This window comes from Carya illinoinensis, chromosome 1, assembly GCF_018687715.1.
Source record: "Carya illinoinensis cultivar Pawnee chromosome 1, C.illinoinensisPawnee_v1, whole genome shotgun sequence".
Lineage (NCBI taxonomy): Eukaryota > Viridiplantae > Streptophyta > Magnoliopsida > Fagales > Juglandaceae > Carya > Carya illinoinensis.
Genome location: NC_056752.1, coordinates 16,498,268 through 16,514,025, shown reverse-complemented (window position 1 = coordinate 16,514,025; position 15,758 = coordinate 16,498,268). Strand labels below are relative to the sequence as shown.

Genomic DNA, 15,758 nt, shown 5'->3' with positions numbered 1-15,758 from the left:
GTGCCAAAAACATGGATCGATTCTATGTAAGGTAGTTGTCTCCATTAAGTGGTTGGGAGACAAGGACTGCTCTAGGATGATCACAACTTTGGAGATAGAATGGATTAGAATAATCCCCAGAGGAAGAAAATCAAGACAAATCGTCGGAGGTGATGGCCATGAGAAATGGCACTTAGGGTTAGGGTTTTACTTCTGATACCATGACAAGAGAGAGAATGCTAGATAATGTGGGAAAATTCTAGAACTTGTATTATTGCATATTACACAGAAAAGTGAAAGACGAAATGTATAGTACAGTACTAATATACACTCTAACTATGGTGCACGTGATACATGTGATTAAAAATAATATTTACATAATAATATCATGAACATATATTAATTTGCAACCTGTCCTCCAGCTGATCACTTTTCTTGTGCCACGAACTGCAAGACTCGAAGATTGGATGTTTTGCCCCAAAAGAAGAATTTCTGCAATGGTAACCGACACTGAGACACGTTCACCTTTCTAATTCATCACCAGTTGAAGCTGATGGACTCAAAGTGCAGATTTTCTGCCAAACCAGACGAACAAATTTTGGCAACCTCATGTCACATCTTCCTCGGACCACAGACTAAAACTCCAACGTCTGATCCTGTGCACTCAAGAAGAATTTCTGCAATGCCAATACATACAATCGATTACTTTACCGAACATTCTAATTAATTCTTAGGCGATGCATGCGTTTACTCTGGTCATATTTGGGTGTTATAAGTAGAGGCCACTAACTTACTCTTAAGATCAGGCCTAGCACCAAAGTGCACGTTGGTGGCTTGAACAAGAGACTGATGGGGAAGGCTTTCCAGTAGTACTAATCGTCGTTGTTATACCTTGGCCCTTGGAGAAGTTTAGTTCAACAGTGTCACAAGGTAGAATGCGTGCAGAGACCAACCTAGCACTCTGTCTCGACTGTAGGAATCTCAATAATCGATCGACAAGGAAGAGGAAGATCCCAGGAAGGATCATGCAGAAGTAGGCAGTGCCAACATGCGATACGTAGAAGAAGATATAGAGAATGTAAAGATGGTGGGTATAGAAGAAAACCTCAAACATCTTTCGCCTAATGCGAGGAAAGCTCGTAACCCACATAGCCAATGCAAATACTATTGCAATCTCCCCAGCTACATTTGGCACCCCACCACCGCTCCACTCAAGCAACTGCATGCATTATTGCCAAAAAGCCATTTTAATTAATGCCCAGAAAAAAGCCACACACACACACACACACACACACACACACACATATATATTTGCATCATGCATGCCCTCCTCTCGATCGATCTGCGCGGGCACGGGCATGCATGCCCACACTGCATACACAAACAGGCACACGTCGACTGATCGGTTATATCTTGTACTATCATAAATATTACTGTGAAATTTTTAAATACTATATTGATAGTTACAATTCAGACAAGAAGACAAGGAATAAATTTGAGTCACAAGTGTTTGTAATTTTCTCTCTTTTCTCTATTTTTTTAAATCACATTTTTAATACAGCTTGTAGTTTACTCCTGTTGCACTCTTTAATTCGAAATTACGAAACGACGTACCGTCCATGCACCAATATTCAATTGGGTTTTTATAAATTAATATGCATTAATGCACGCATTGAAATCCTCTAGGCTCCAATTTTCCTATATATTAACATGATGATTTATGCGTTCATAGATGATATATTTTCTTATCGTAATATCCAATATTGATAGGATGCAGAAGATCATCAACCACTCATCCTTTTTCTTTCTAAAAGAAAACAAAAGATAGAGATCACTGACTTCAAGTAATCATCAAGAAAGAATATTCTAAGTAATTTATGAACACATCCCTCCCCAGTACTGCCAAACAAGAAAGACAAAATGAGTTCTATTCCAAACAGAAAAAGACAAACACGTACGAAAAAAAGATCAGAGAAGATCTTTAGGTGTATAACCTTACAACAAACTATCAAGGCATGTTAATAGCTGACTGCACGCGCAATATTGTTTCACTAAATTCCGAGATAAGATTGCATACTAAAAAGACTAAAATAACTGAGCCATTTGATCAGTCATGGCCCAATAAGTGATGAAACCTACGGTATGTGCGGCAAAAAGAATCAATGAAACATGACCGAGCCAGATATGATACTTGATGCTAGACTCTGATGTCAGCCCAGCATGCAAGAGGCAATATTGAAGAACCTCGAGTCACAGGAAAGAAGAGAAATGCCCAGCATATGTTTCCAACATACCCCCAGTCTCAATGATACACTTCGAAACTTTGCTTGCCACCTGCATGCATGCCAACGACATACAATTACAACGGAACACTACTTAATTATCTTAATTAATTAATTAGTTTTTGTACAAAGATCGATCGAGATCAGGAAAAAAAAAATGATAGATGCATGCAAGAAATCTAGAGAGAGATCGTAACTATGATCTATAAGGACTTTTTAACTCTTGTAATAAAATGAGCAGGCTGTTATCGTTGAAGCTGCATGGCTTACAAACCATCTAATTTCTATCTACTTTCAAACCAAGCTTCATGATGTTATAATTACTATTGACATTTTAAATGAAGAAATATTCCTACATACACTTTCTCGCCTGCTTTATGCATACGGAGGAGACCGAAGCTGACATATAAATAATTGGATAAAGACCAGATTAAGAGCACAACAAACATGGCTGCAAAAGCAAGCTCCACTGCAGTAACAATTCCAAGAGGAGCCATCACAAGCACCGGACGTCTCCAAAAGGCCAAACGATTGCTTGTAACAACTCTGCAATCCGTTAAGGTATACATGAGTACATGCATGTCAATTTTGTCACTCGATATGCGTCATAAGATCAGGGTAAAAGCATTCATCTTTTGTTTATGAGCTGGGAAAAAAATGGATGGGCCGAAGAAATAGAAGTAGCGGCTGAACAATTCATAAGAGATGAAGGTAACCTTTTGGAGTTCATATTCTTTGCTTGGTTCTGAACGTGGAGATAAATGCAGCCCAAAACTGCTATCACTACAAGAAATTTAATTTTTAGGGATGAAATTTCTTAGGGACGAAATTAAAAGCATTCATCTTTTGTTTATGAGCTGGGAAAAAAATGGATGGGCCGAAGAAATAGAAGTAGCGGCTGAACAATTCATAAGAGATGAAGGTAACCTTTTGGAGTTCATATTCTTTGCTTGGTTCTGAACGTGGAGATAAACGCAGCCCAAAACTGCTATCACTACAAGAAATTTAATTTTTAGAGATGAAATTTCTTAGGGACGAAATTAATTTCGGACGAAATTAATTTTGTCCCTAAAAGTACTTTTCTAAGATGAAATCAAAACATGAGAAAACCTTATAAATCCGTTCGAACTAAAACATAGTAGTTCGAACTGGAAATTCTGAGACGAATTAGATCGTCTCCAAAAATCTATACTGTTCGAACTAATGAAATTTAATTTGAACAAAAAAATTAATTAATTCGAATTCAATATTATTTGTTTGAATGAGTATTAACGTGTTCGAACGGTATTATTTAATTAAAAAGATATATTATTAAAATTGTAAGAATACATATTTTTTCTATTAATTTTTTATCATTTCCAAAGTAAATAAAAGTTCTATATATTATATATTATGATTTACAATGAATTAAAATATTTAAAAATTCATAAATTAATTTTATGTAATTAATTTAAAAATATTTTAGTTAACTAAATATTAATTTAAAGATAGTGTTATTTTTTCAATTATCGTGAACACTAAGTATAATGAGAAGAAAATATAATTAACAATAAAGAGGCTAGGAAACACTAAAAATAAAAACTATGCTGCATTAATTGCATTCCAAAATGAGTTAGACGTTCTATACAACATAAAAAAAGTAAAAAAATTACTAACAATATTTATTTATTAGATAAATCAAAATCATCCAGTAAAGTTTGCAAGCGTCCTTCTAGGTCCTTAAGCTTCTCCATCATGGGCTGAATGAAGTCCCTAAATAAAATGTCGCGGTGCTCCGCCAATATAGCTCGTACCTCATCCGGAGTAGCCCAAGCAGGGTGTCTCTCAATAGGGGCAGCAGCAGTAGAAGCTGGATCAGTAGGCGGAGGCTGTTCCTGTAGGACTGCATGAGTCTTCGGCAAGTGATCCTTGCTTTTACTGAATGTGATCTTGTTAACAGGCCCCATCTGTGGCGACCTTCGCTCAGTCAAAGTCACTGTAACCGTTGAATGGAGTAAGAGGTTAGATATCAAAAGCGCAAATGGTAGACTACCTCCACCCGAATAGCGTGACTCTGTGCGAATGCGGAGGAAGAAATATAATGCCAGATCAATCAGCTCTCCCTGTGCTAACCATAACAAAAATCTGGCCAGCTTGATCCCAAAATCAGTCTTGTATTTTTCGGATCAATGTTATACCCGACAATCAAATTAAGCATTCTGAAAAATGCTATACAATTGGCCTTTCGGATCACTTTACTGCCATCATATGGAGGAGCCTCAGGATCTCGCACTAGGTCACGAACCTGATCATCTGTGAGACTATCATCAGGTACCTCATCACCGCTCTCACTATCGTCCGAGCTAGCATCTAGCTCTACGGTTTGTACATCTAGCGCTGGCGATGAGGATGCGACTATTGTGTCCTCTTCAGATGGTGCAGTTGCTGCTCTCACTACTGCTGCTGCAAGATAGGCACCGGGCTCTCGCCGCAAATCTAGAAACTCAGCAATAACGCGGGGAGAGAATATAATACTCACTCCCCGGACTACTAAGTTATAGCATAGAGCATCACTAGACTGCTCACTCATGGCACGGTAAAACTCACCGACCATCTTAGGATATGCTGTGCCCCTCTGTCGATAGATCGGGGTCCATCCACGATCGGTGAAGATGTCATGTATGCTCCGCCCCTCCCAAGTGAGGTCACGGAAGTCACCTAAAATGATCTCCCGCTCAACTAGTATAGGCCTCATGGCCGGCTGAGAAGGAGCTGCGGAGGTACTTTCGACTGTCTGAGGTCTAGAACGTTTTCTTCCGCTGCTGCTTGCCATTAGTCTACTTTTGATGTATAAAATATATATGTGATCTAATTAAAGTGAATTAGAGGAATGATGATGTTGTGCTGTCATGTTTGACAACTGCTTATTCGAATGGCATTTAATTCCATTCGAATTAAATTATATTCATTCGAATGAACATAAATTAATTCGAATGATCTCATATAACTACATTCGAATGAGCCTAAACTCTATTCGAATAAAATTATATTCCATTCGAATGAATCTAAATTTAATTCGAATGGAATTTATATTCATTCGAACGGACCTGAACCAAACAGACATGGCTGAGTCGACTCAGTCCCGATTAATCGGTAGAAATGATTTAGGAGTAAATCCCCATCATTTCTACCAATTAACGTTATGTCATTTGGCCCCAAAACAACAAAATGGGGCCGGATTGATTCAAAATCCGACCCCCCCCCCCCAAAACTAACCAAAAAACTAATAAAAATAAAACTCATTTAACCCATACCTCTTGTTCTAGGAGATTTGAGGAGTTAGTCGGAGTTGGTGGTGGCGTTGTGGCTGCTAACGGCGGAGGAATCAAAGAGTAAGTTCGAATGAGAGGAGGCTTGAAATGAATGGAGAAGAAACTGGTTCGCGGCTTAAATAACGTAATTTCGTTCGAACGGAAGTATAATCAGTTCGAACTAAAAGGGTATAAGTTCGAATTAAAAGGGTATAAGTTCGAATGAATTATATAATACTTCATAAAAATATATATATAAGTGCAAGAGGTAAAACAATACATTTTATATTAGTAATACTAGTATATAGTACTAATAAAAAATTTCTCACTAGTATATATAATATATATTAGATAACTATATATAGATAGTATAGAGTTTTATACTAGTTACTTATATATATTGTAAGTAACTATTATATATATTATGCATTAGATGAGTATAAAATAGTATTGTGTAAAGCATTGCATTATAAAGTAAATATAGTAAGTATATAGTAAAACATTGCATTAATTATAAGTATAAAAAACATATTTCTAATATATTTAGTTTGTATATTAATAATAAACCAAGTACTTGGACTATATTATAAAGTATTACAGTATTATTAGTTTTCATATTTTGATGCTATCTATACTTTAATATCACTTAGTATTATATTATTAGTGATACTTAGTATTATACTTATAGTGATACTAACTATAAGTATAACACAATTACTGATTGTAAATAAAATATTATACTATTTTAAATACTTAAAATTATAGATTCATAAGAAACCTAGTATTATGATATTAGTGACACTTAGTATTATATAGTGTATATAATTTATATATATACACATAATAATATTGGGTGTATTATGTGTATAGTTATATATTTTTCTAATTATCTGTTCGAACTAATATAATGTAAGTTCGAATAGAGATAATTCATGTTCGAACGAATTTTTTTTGTTTGGGGGAAAATTCGCGCCAAATTATCGGTATATGCTGGAGAATATTCTTTTTTTTGTTCGAACTGAAAAAATATTAATTCGAACGGGAAAAAATTGTGGGAAAAATTAGCAGTTTTTGATTTTCGCGTTCGAACTTATAAAAATTTAGTTCGAACGGAAATGCACATATTATTAATCCGATCATTTCACTTCATTTTCACTCGGATTGAAGATTGAGGAAAGGAGAGAGAGCGTGGCAGAGGTTGTGAGAGAGTGTTGTGGAGAGAGAGAGCTTGAAAGCATTGAGAGAGAAGAGATTCTTGAGAGAGAAAGGAGAAAGATAAGAGGTAAGTTGTTTTTTTTTGTATTTTTCATTCCGATTTTCATTTACAAATATCTTAATATTTGTTGCATTTATTTGTTGGGATAGAACAACAGTTTAATGTGTATTATGTATATATAGATATTGTGGATTGACTGAAATTTTAATTGCTAGTACAAGAGGTAAGTTTTATTAGTTTTCTAAATTGTTTAATAATCATATTTAGGGATATTCATATAGTTTTCAATGTGTTGTATTGAAATATGGCATCACGAATGTGAAAATTGTGTTTTGTGGTTCAGTTTTGTGCTTTGTTTCGTGACTGGTTTTTGGGTTGGTTTAATTTGAACGCTCTGAATACCATTCGAATGTATTTTTATTTGTTCGAACAGAATATAACTCGACCAGCGTTCCATTCGAACTTATAGAGTGTTTGTTCGAACAGTATCAATTAAATACTTATTATTTGCAGTGATAATTAAATAGCAGTTAATACTCCAAATATAATAATAAGATAGTTAATTAAAAAATTATAATTAAATATTTGAACATAAGTAAGTACTCAAGTATTAATTAAGATGATTAATACATAATGTATAATTAATTATATCTATGATAGTGTTTAATTAAATAGCTTAATACTCCAAATATGATAATAAGATATTTAATTAAAAAATTATAATCAAATATGTGAAGATATTTAAGTACTCAAGTATTAAGATGATTAATACATAATGTATAATTAATTATATCTAAGTATACTAATTAAATAGCTTAATACTCCAAATATAATAATAAGATATTTAATTAAAAAATTATAATTAAATATTTGAACATAAGTGAGTACTCAAGTATTAAATATTTCAAAATCTTTAATGGCCCATCATGTATACTTGTAATGTAATCTTCCCATGTATTTGTGATGTATGCTTGTTATGTTTACTACTGAGTTTTTAGATTTTGTAGTTATTTTACATGCAGTTAAACCTTAGACCCATTCGAGAGTTGTGGCCAAGTATTATCTTAAAGAATATTTGGGTATAACTCTTGAATTGTCCAAAGTGGACAGTTTGTGATTCTATCATCTATATGGCATATATATTTAGTTAAGACTCCTGTGTTAGTCAATTTAAATTTTCGTTTAGCATTTTCCTACATTCTTCGAGTATGTAGTTCATAAGTTTCTCGGCTCATGAATAGGGTCGACGACTTATCGTGACTAGCATACCTGGAGAATTGTAGGGAAATGCTACCGAAATTTTTACTAACATACGAGTTTTAGACTAAGTATATATGCGATATAGATGATAGTCTCTCGAATGAGATAGGACCAACTACCTTAAAAGTACAGGGTAATTAAACACATGTATTGTAATAGTTGAATGATAGTGTTTATCCCATGATTTGGGTTTTCTTTTATAGATGGATAAGAGTTGGATGTTGTTGGGAGATAGACTTGGTCCAGACTATAAGCAATATGCACAAGGGGTGAAGTCTTTCTTAGAATTTGCTTGTGGGAGTGTTGATAGTCTAGAATTTGTAAGATGCCCATGCAAGAAGTGCAAAAACCTTAGTTCATATAATATGACAGCTGTGGAGGATCATTTATTCGTAAATGGAATTGATTCTAAATATTCACATTGGGTTTTACATGGAGAACCATTTTCCCAAAGAGTTAGATTTGACAGTCATCTCAACCAAATGGATGAATGTAACGAGATCGACACGGAGGACATAAATGTTGATATTTCTGATGATAGTTATGATAATGGAGAAGATATGACTGAAATGTTAGGAGATCTTGGTGCAAGCATATTTGGTGCCAGGGTTGGAGAAGGAACATCTACCCAGTCATTTGAGGAAAATGAAGACTTTGGATCATTGTGGGAGGATGCACAACGAGAATTGTACGAAGGGTGCACCCGTCATAGCAAGTTGTCATTCACTGTCAGGTTGCTCCATATAAAATCTATTTGTTGTATTTTTGTAAAGGCTATCGATATGCTGCTTGAATTATTTAAAGAGGCTCTGCCAGAGGATAACGTAGTACCTTGAAATTTTTATAAAGCAAATAAATTGAAGCGAGGGTTAGGATTTGATTATAATATCATCCATGCATGTAAGAATGATTGTGTTCTCTTTTGGAAGCAATATGCAGAATGTGAATCATGTCCGGTGTGTCTTGAGTCAAGATGGACATCAGATAAGCGTAATGTATCCCAGAAAGTGCTAAGAAATTTTTCGCTTATTCCTCGACTTCAAAGATTATTTACTTTCCGGATGACTGCGAAAGATATGACTTGGCATCACACAGAAAGAGTTCAAAATAATCAATTTCTCACTCATCCTGCAGATTCCTTACAATGGAAGAAATTTGATGATGAGTATCCATGGTTTGCTGAAAAACCTCGCAATGTACGTCTTGGTTTAGCAACTAATGGCTTTAATCCATTTGGCAACATGAGCACTTCTAATAGCACTTGGCCTGTCATAGTAATGCCTTATAATTTGCCACCATGGAAGTGTATGAAGGATTCTTATTTTATGATGACTCTATTGATTCCAGGGCCAAGGTCACCAGAAAATGAAATAGATGTATATTTGCAGCCAATGATGGAAGAGTTGAAAGAGTTGTGGGAACAGGGTGTCAATACATATGATGTGGCCGCTTCGCGTGAATTCAAAATGCATGCTGCAGTACTTTGGACAATAAATGATTTTTTAGCATACGAGAACTTGTCTGGGTGGAGCACAAAGGGAAAAATGGCTTGTCCTGTATGTAACAAAGATACATAGTCTCAGTGGTTAACGAATGGCCGAAAATTATGTTTCATGGGACACCGTCGATATCTACCTTATGATCATAGATGGCGAAACAATAGGGTAATGTTTGATGGAACGGTTGATCGTAGGTCATCACCGCCAGAGTATTCTGGCAATGATATTCTCACTCAATTGGCAGATGTCCCAGACAACAGATTTGGAAAGAATGCAAGATGCCAAAAGAGGAAAAGACAAGCAGTGGAATTGAATTGGACCAAAAAAAGTATTTTTTTTGAGTTGCCATATTGGTCTACCTTAACACTGTGTCACAATCTAGACGTAATGCACATTGAAAAAAATATATGTGAGAATATTTTGGGTACCCTGATGTCAATATAAGGAAAAACAAAAGATACAGTCAACTCTCGTAAAGATTTGAAAGAGTTGGGAATCAGATAAGAGTTGCATTTGCAAGATACTGGGTTATCAGCTTATATGCCCCTTGGATGGTATACACTTTCAAGTGATGAGAGAAAGAAATTCTGTGATTGGTTCATGACAATTAAATTACCCGATGGTTATGCTTCGAACATGTCAAGATGTGTCCGACCTCATGATTGGAAGATAACTGGTCTAAAAAGTCACGACTGCCATATATTTTTACAGCGATTGTTGCCAGTTGGTGTGCGCAGAAAGCTTACTCCAGATGTTCGTACAGCTATCATAGAATTAGGGCGATTTTTCAGAAATATTTGCAGTAGAAAGTTGAAAGTTGATGCCTTATTAAAAATGGAAGCTGACATTGCATTGATATTGTGTAAATTGGAGATTTTGTACCTGCTTTCATTTTTTGATGTAATGGTTCATTTGGCTGTGCATCTCCCTCGTGAGGCTTTAGTTGTTGGCCCCGTTCAGTATAGATGGATGTATTCTATTGAACGGTTTTTGAGAAAACTTAAGCAATCTGTGGGGAATAAGGCTCGTCCAGAAGGATCGATCACAGAGTCATATATTCATAATGAGTGGCATACATTTTGTTCAATTTATTTTCATGGGGTTGATACTAGATTTACGAGACCAGATCAAAATTATGAAGGTGGACAAATGGGAGTTTAGTCAGCATTTACCATGTTTTCCCAGAAAGTACGTCCTATTGGTGCACAAGGAGGCTATGACCAATGTGGGCGAGAGTTTGAAAGAGCTCGATGGTATGTCTTAAATAATTGTGAAGAGATTGAACAGTATTTGAGGTTCGTGATGATCATCTAATTTGGCAGTAGTATTAATTGCATTTCTAATAATATATTATATATTGATACAAATTAATAACTCACATTAACATATGCAGCGAACATATACAACTAATTCGCATGAATGGTGTGACTGATGTAGAAAAGACGCACGAAGAAGAATTTGCCTCATGGTTTGAACATACGGTATTATTCGAGAAAAAATTATGCTTGAAAGTATTTTAAACTTTATTTAATTTGTAGGTGTCATCATATTTATATATGATATTGATATAAGTAGAATAAAATTTATTTATGTAGGTTGCATCAAAATATAATAAACATTCAGGTGAAATCTCACCAGAAGTATATGCTTTGGCATGTGGTCTGTCTAAGCGGGCTATCCAATATTCAGGATGTTTGGTGCATGGATATAGATTTCACACAGCAGACAAAGAACGATATAGGAAATCTCAAAATTGTGGGATTGTTGTCGAAGGAAGCCATGGAGATGATAATATTGATCTTTACGGAATTGTGGAAGATATCATAGCATTAAAATATGTGGGGGGATATATGGTCTGGTTATTTAAATGTAATTGGTGAAATGTCTCAAATCCTAGGTTGGGAGTGCGTAAGGATGAATATTTTGTAAGTGTCAATACATCTCGCAAATGGTATGAGGACGACCCATTTGTTCTCGCATGCCAAGCAAATCAAGTTTTTTTATTTAGATGATTCGGAGTTCGGAAATCCATAGAGAATAGTCGAGAAATTTGCGCCAAGAAATGTATATGATTATATTCCAGAGGCAGACAAACCACATGAAGAAGTTGATAGTCCAGACCATGAAGAAGCATATCAAGAAAATGAATCAGGCATCAATCAATTTGTTGATCTAAGCCATTATGACATGGTCCCATTGTGCAGAGAAGATGTTCAACCCGAAGTAATTGAAGGTGACATGTCGGAAGAACATGAATCAACTGAAGTGTCTACTGAGGATGAGAGCGATTGGACCAGCAATACTGATACCGAATGATTTTCAAACAGATATTTGTGTAGGTAAAATTCTTATAAAAATATTTCATGTATTTTGTTCGAATAATAATTTATTATAATTTCAAACAGATATGCCTCCTAAACGCAAAAGAACACGTGAGCCATCCCCACCACTTAGCAAATCCCCGTGTGCTTCACCTGCCAACAATGGTGGGCCACCGTCACCAGAACCAGAACAAGGTATTTTTTTACTGTATATATTTCAAATAAAATTAATTTAATTAAAATATATGCTTTAATTTTTGTATATATAGCTGTTGTAAACCAGGGTCGAGTTAGAGGCATTACGAGGGGTGTCTGCATAGAAAAAGTAAGGAAAGTGGGTAAAATTAAAGTTGATATATCTGATGATCACACCGGTGGCTCTGGGGATTCGGCAGTTTGGCTTGCTTCTTATGTTGGTACACTTACTCGCACGTATGCACCGATGGCTACATCCTCCTGGGCTAAAGTTCTCCAAGATGTGAAAGACCACATCAAAAATCGTTGTCTGGTAATAAGTTACTTTGTATAACATTTTTATTTAAATGTGAATGTTTGAAATTATACTAATTGTTTATAATTCTTTGAAGGACGAGTTTGAACTAAATTTTGGTCGGCGGGAGGATCGACTAACGATTGAAGAACTAATGTCGAATGCATTCCGGAGGTACAAAGGTCGATGCCATGCACACTATCAGAAGTTCAGTACTACGATAGAGGCGCGTCAAAATCCATTCCAAGCAATGCCACCAAACGAATGGGAGAAAGTTTGTGATCTGTTTAAAGATCCTGCTTATCAGGTAATTTCGCTACTATATTTTTTTTAATAATATATAATAGATGTATTAAATAAAAATTATAATACTTTTTTTTAGAAACGTAGTACAGTGAACAAAGCAAATAGATCAAATTTAACGATACACCATCACGCGGGTTCTCGATCTTTTCATCGCTTGTCAAAAAAAATGGTTAGTTCTTATTGTCTCCATTAAATCTTAATATATACACTTTTTTCGTATAAATTATGATATTAATTTTCATTTTGCAGTAAGAAGAAAATCCTACTGATTATGATCTGACCCAATTGTATGCTAAAGCACATAAAAATCGTGATGATGTTTGGAGCAATCCTGAGGCGAGGACAAATTATGTAAGTTTAAGTTTATTTAATTTCATTGTCTAAATATATTTTTGTTACATATACTAATTTTAATGTTTTTCTTTTTCCAGGACAAGATGATATCTCTTAAAGACACTGTTGCAGATCCATCTGATAAATCATCTGTCAACGATGCTCAAATCTTTTCTCAAATTCTTGGATCACGTTCTGGATACTTGAGAGGCTTAGGACATTGCGTGAAGCCATCCTCAACATCTTCATCATCTTCTAAAGCTAGATCGAATGACGACAAGACTAAAAAATTAGAGGAAGCTGCACTTGAGATAGAACGATTGAGATCGAAGGAAAAAGAGTTGTTGACCCGATTAGATCAAGTAGCAGATTTAGAAGCAAGATTAGAAGAGAGGCTACAATTAAATAACCAAAAATGTTTGAACAATTTCAATTAATGATGTCCCAAAACCTTATACCACCACTACCACCACAATCATAATTCATTTGGTTTTTTTTTTATTGCCTTTAATATTTATGATGTTTGTAAATATTTGAACAATTGATGTATATAGATTTCAATTTGATGTATATAGATTACAATTTGTATTAGTATCAATTTCATTTTGTTTGATCAATACCATTCGAATGGTAAATTACCATTTATGCATACATTCAAACAAAAAGATATCCATTCGAACCAAAAAATTCTCATTCGAACCAAAATATACCCATTCGAACTTACCGGGAAATACAATCCATGCGTTCGTTCGAACAATTAAATACTCATTCGAATAAATGCATTTATAAAAGTCCGTTTGAACAGAAGATTTCTGTAAATAGATTATTTGTTCGAACAGTTAATATTTTTCTTCGAACTAAAGTCACTTACGAACTTGTTTGTTCGAACGGACTTGGTTAGATATAGTTATTGGTTCGAATTAACATTTCATGTTGTTCGAACAAAAATATTTTCGTTCAAACTTGATTCTGAGATGACATTTTTTTGTCTCAAAAAAAAATTTCCGTTCGAACGGTTTCAACCGGTTCTGCCCAATTTCATCTCTAAAAATACTTTTCATCTCCAAAAACTTTCTGAGACAGCCTTTTTGAGACAAAATAGAGACAAAAGTTTTTCGTCTCCCAAAACTTTTAGAGACGAAATTTTCATTTTTTGAGACAAAATTTTTTGTCTCAAAAAATCATATCTCTTGTAGTGTATAAATATTATGGGAAATGTAAAAAGCAGAAGATTTGTCCCTGGATATTGATATCATTAATTTTAGCATGATTCTAAGAAAAAGGACTGAATGCATCGTAAAACATTACGCTAGTGACCAGAAAAAGACAAAAATTGTTACAGAAATAAATTAGGGAACCTTGTTTTCCAAAATATGTTGAATTGAGCTTGCTGTTTAGGGCTGGAGTCCTTGCTTGCTTGTATGTTTTGGTTGGAAAAAGTACCCAAACTATGACCCACCCAAGAAATACCGCAAGGGAAATTATCCTTAATGCTGTCTTCATACTACTGGTCATCTTCTGCTCGAAGCTAGCGAGTCAGCGCATGCGAGGAGATCACCCTTAATTTACTGGAAAATAACTCAACCTTTAGTATGCTCTAAGAAACCTTATCCCAATTACTATTTATAGGCCCCCTACCATTTTGAATGATGTTTTTGTTGTGGAGATGGCTCACCCGAGACGCCCTATCCAAATGGCTCACCCAATATGCCCTGTGCATCTCCCTGAGTGTCGACTGCCTTTGTAGTGGGTGCACGAATGCGAAATCTGGAGTGTTCCATGCTACAAGATAAGGTCATGGAGTTGATCGGTCCAATCAACTCCCGAACACACTTAAACACATCTGGCTTGGCTCTCTTTAACTAAAAGAAATCGTGTGAGCAGGACCCCAAACGACAATATATCTATCATAATATAGGTAGTCTCTGATCGAATCCTATTGAAGATATATCTCTCTAGGTTGATAGGCACCCCACGAGCGACCCATAACATTAATCGTGCCCGGTACATGCTAGCCTCATTCTTGTGCAGTCGCAGATCGATGTTGTTAGGTATTCTAATATTCATGATCTTGAAAAATTTGGATAAGTCTACCTATTTGATGCTCTTGGTCCCATCATAGGAAGGAGCATTTGGACCCATAACCAACTGACGAACCTCATAATCAGCGAGGCCATCAAACTCATCTACTCAATAGTATCCTCTTCCTTAGTAGTCTCCCCATCGCATGCAGGTGTAGATTCCCTAGGCAACACGCTAGGATATGCAATGAGCAGTCGAGGGATACCAAGAAAATTGGTGATTGCATCAACTGAAAATCATACTAAGACACCCAGAATAGAGAATGTGTTTGCGTCATCATCCTGGTTGGCACCACCAAGTTCTCTATAGAACTCAGATACAATATTAATGTAATTTTTATATACTTATATATACTTTATATATATATATATATACACTTATATATAGTTGTACTTATATATATACTTATATTCTTATATATATAATATACTATAGTATATAGTACATCCATTCAAATGAGTATTTATTATAGTTTGAATAGTAAAATTATTTGTTCAAAGGAAAATTTAAAGCATTCGAATGAATTAAACTATGTTGGTGCCATTGATAAGCAGTGGCAGCATTATTTTCCTCCAAATTACTAAAGGGTAAACATGTTCGAATGTATGTACTTGACGTTTGAATGTAAGTGTGCTGAATTGTTCCAAGCAGGAAATTTGTCCCGCTTCACTGTTTTCGTGTTCGAACGGTTATTGAATTT

At 35.1% G+C, this 15,758-nt stretch overlaps 1 pseudogene; it reads right to left on the bottom strand.

The window, feature by feature from the left end:
- Window positions 1–228: 228 nt before the first annotated feature.
- LOC122312190 lies at window positions 229–14,706 on the bottom strand (annotated as a pseudogene).
- Window positions 14,707–15,758: the final 1,052 nt, after the last annotated feature.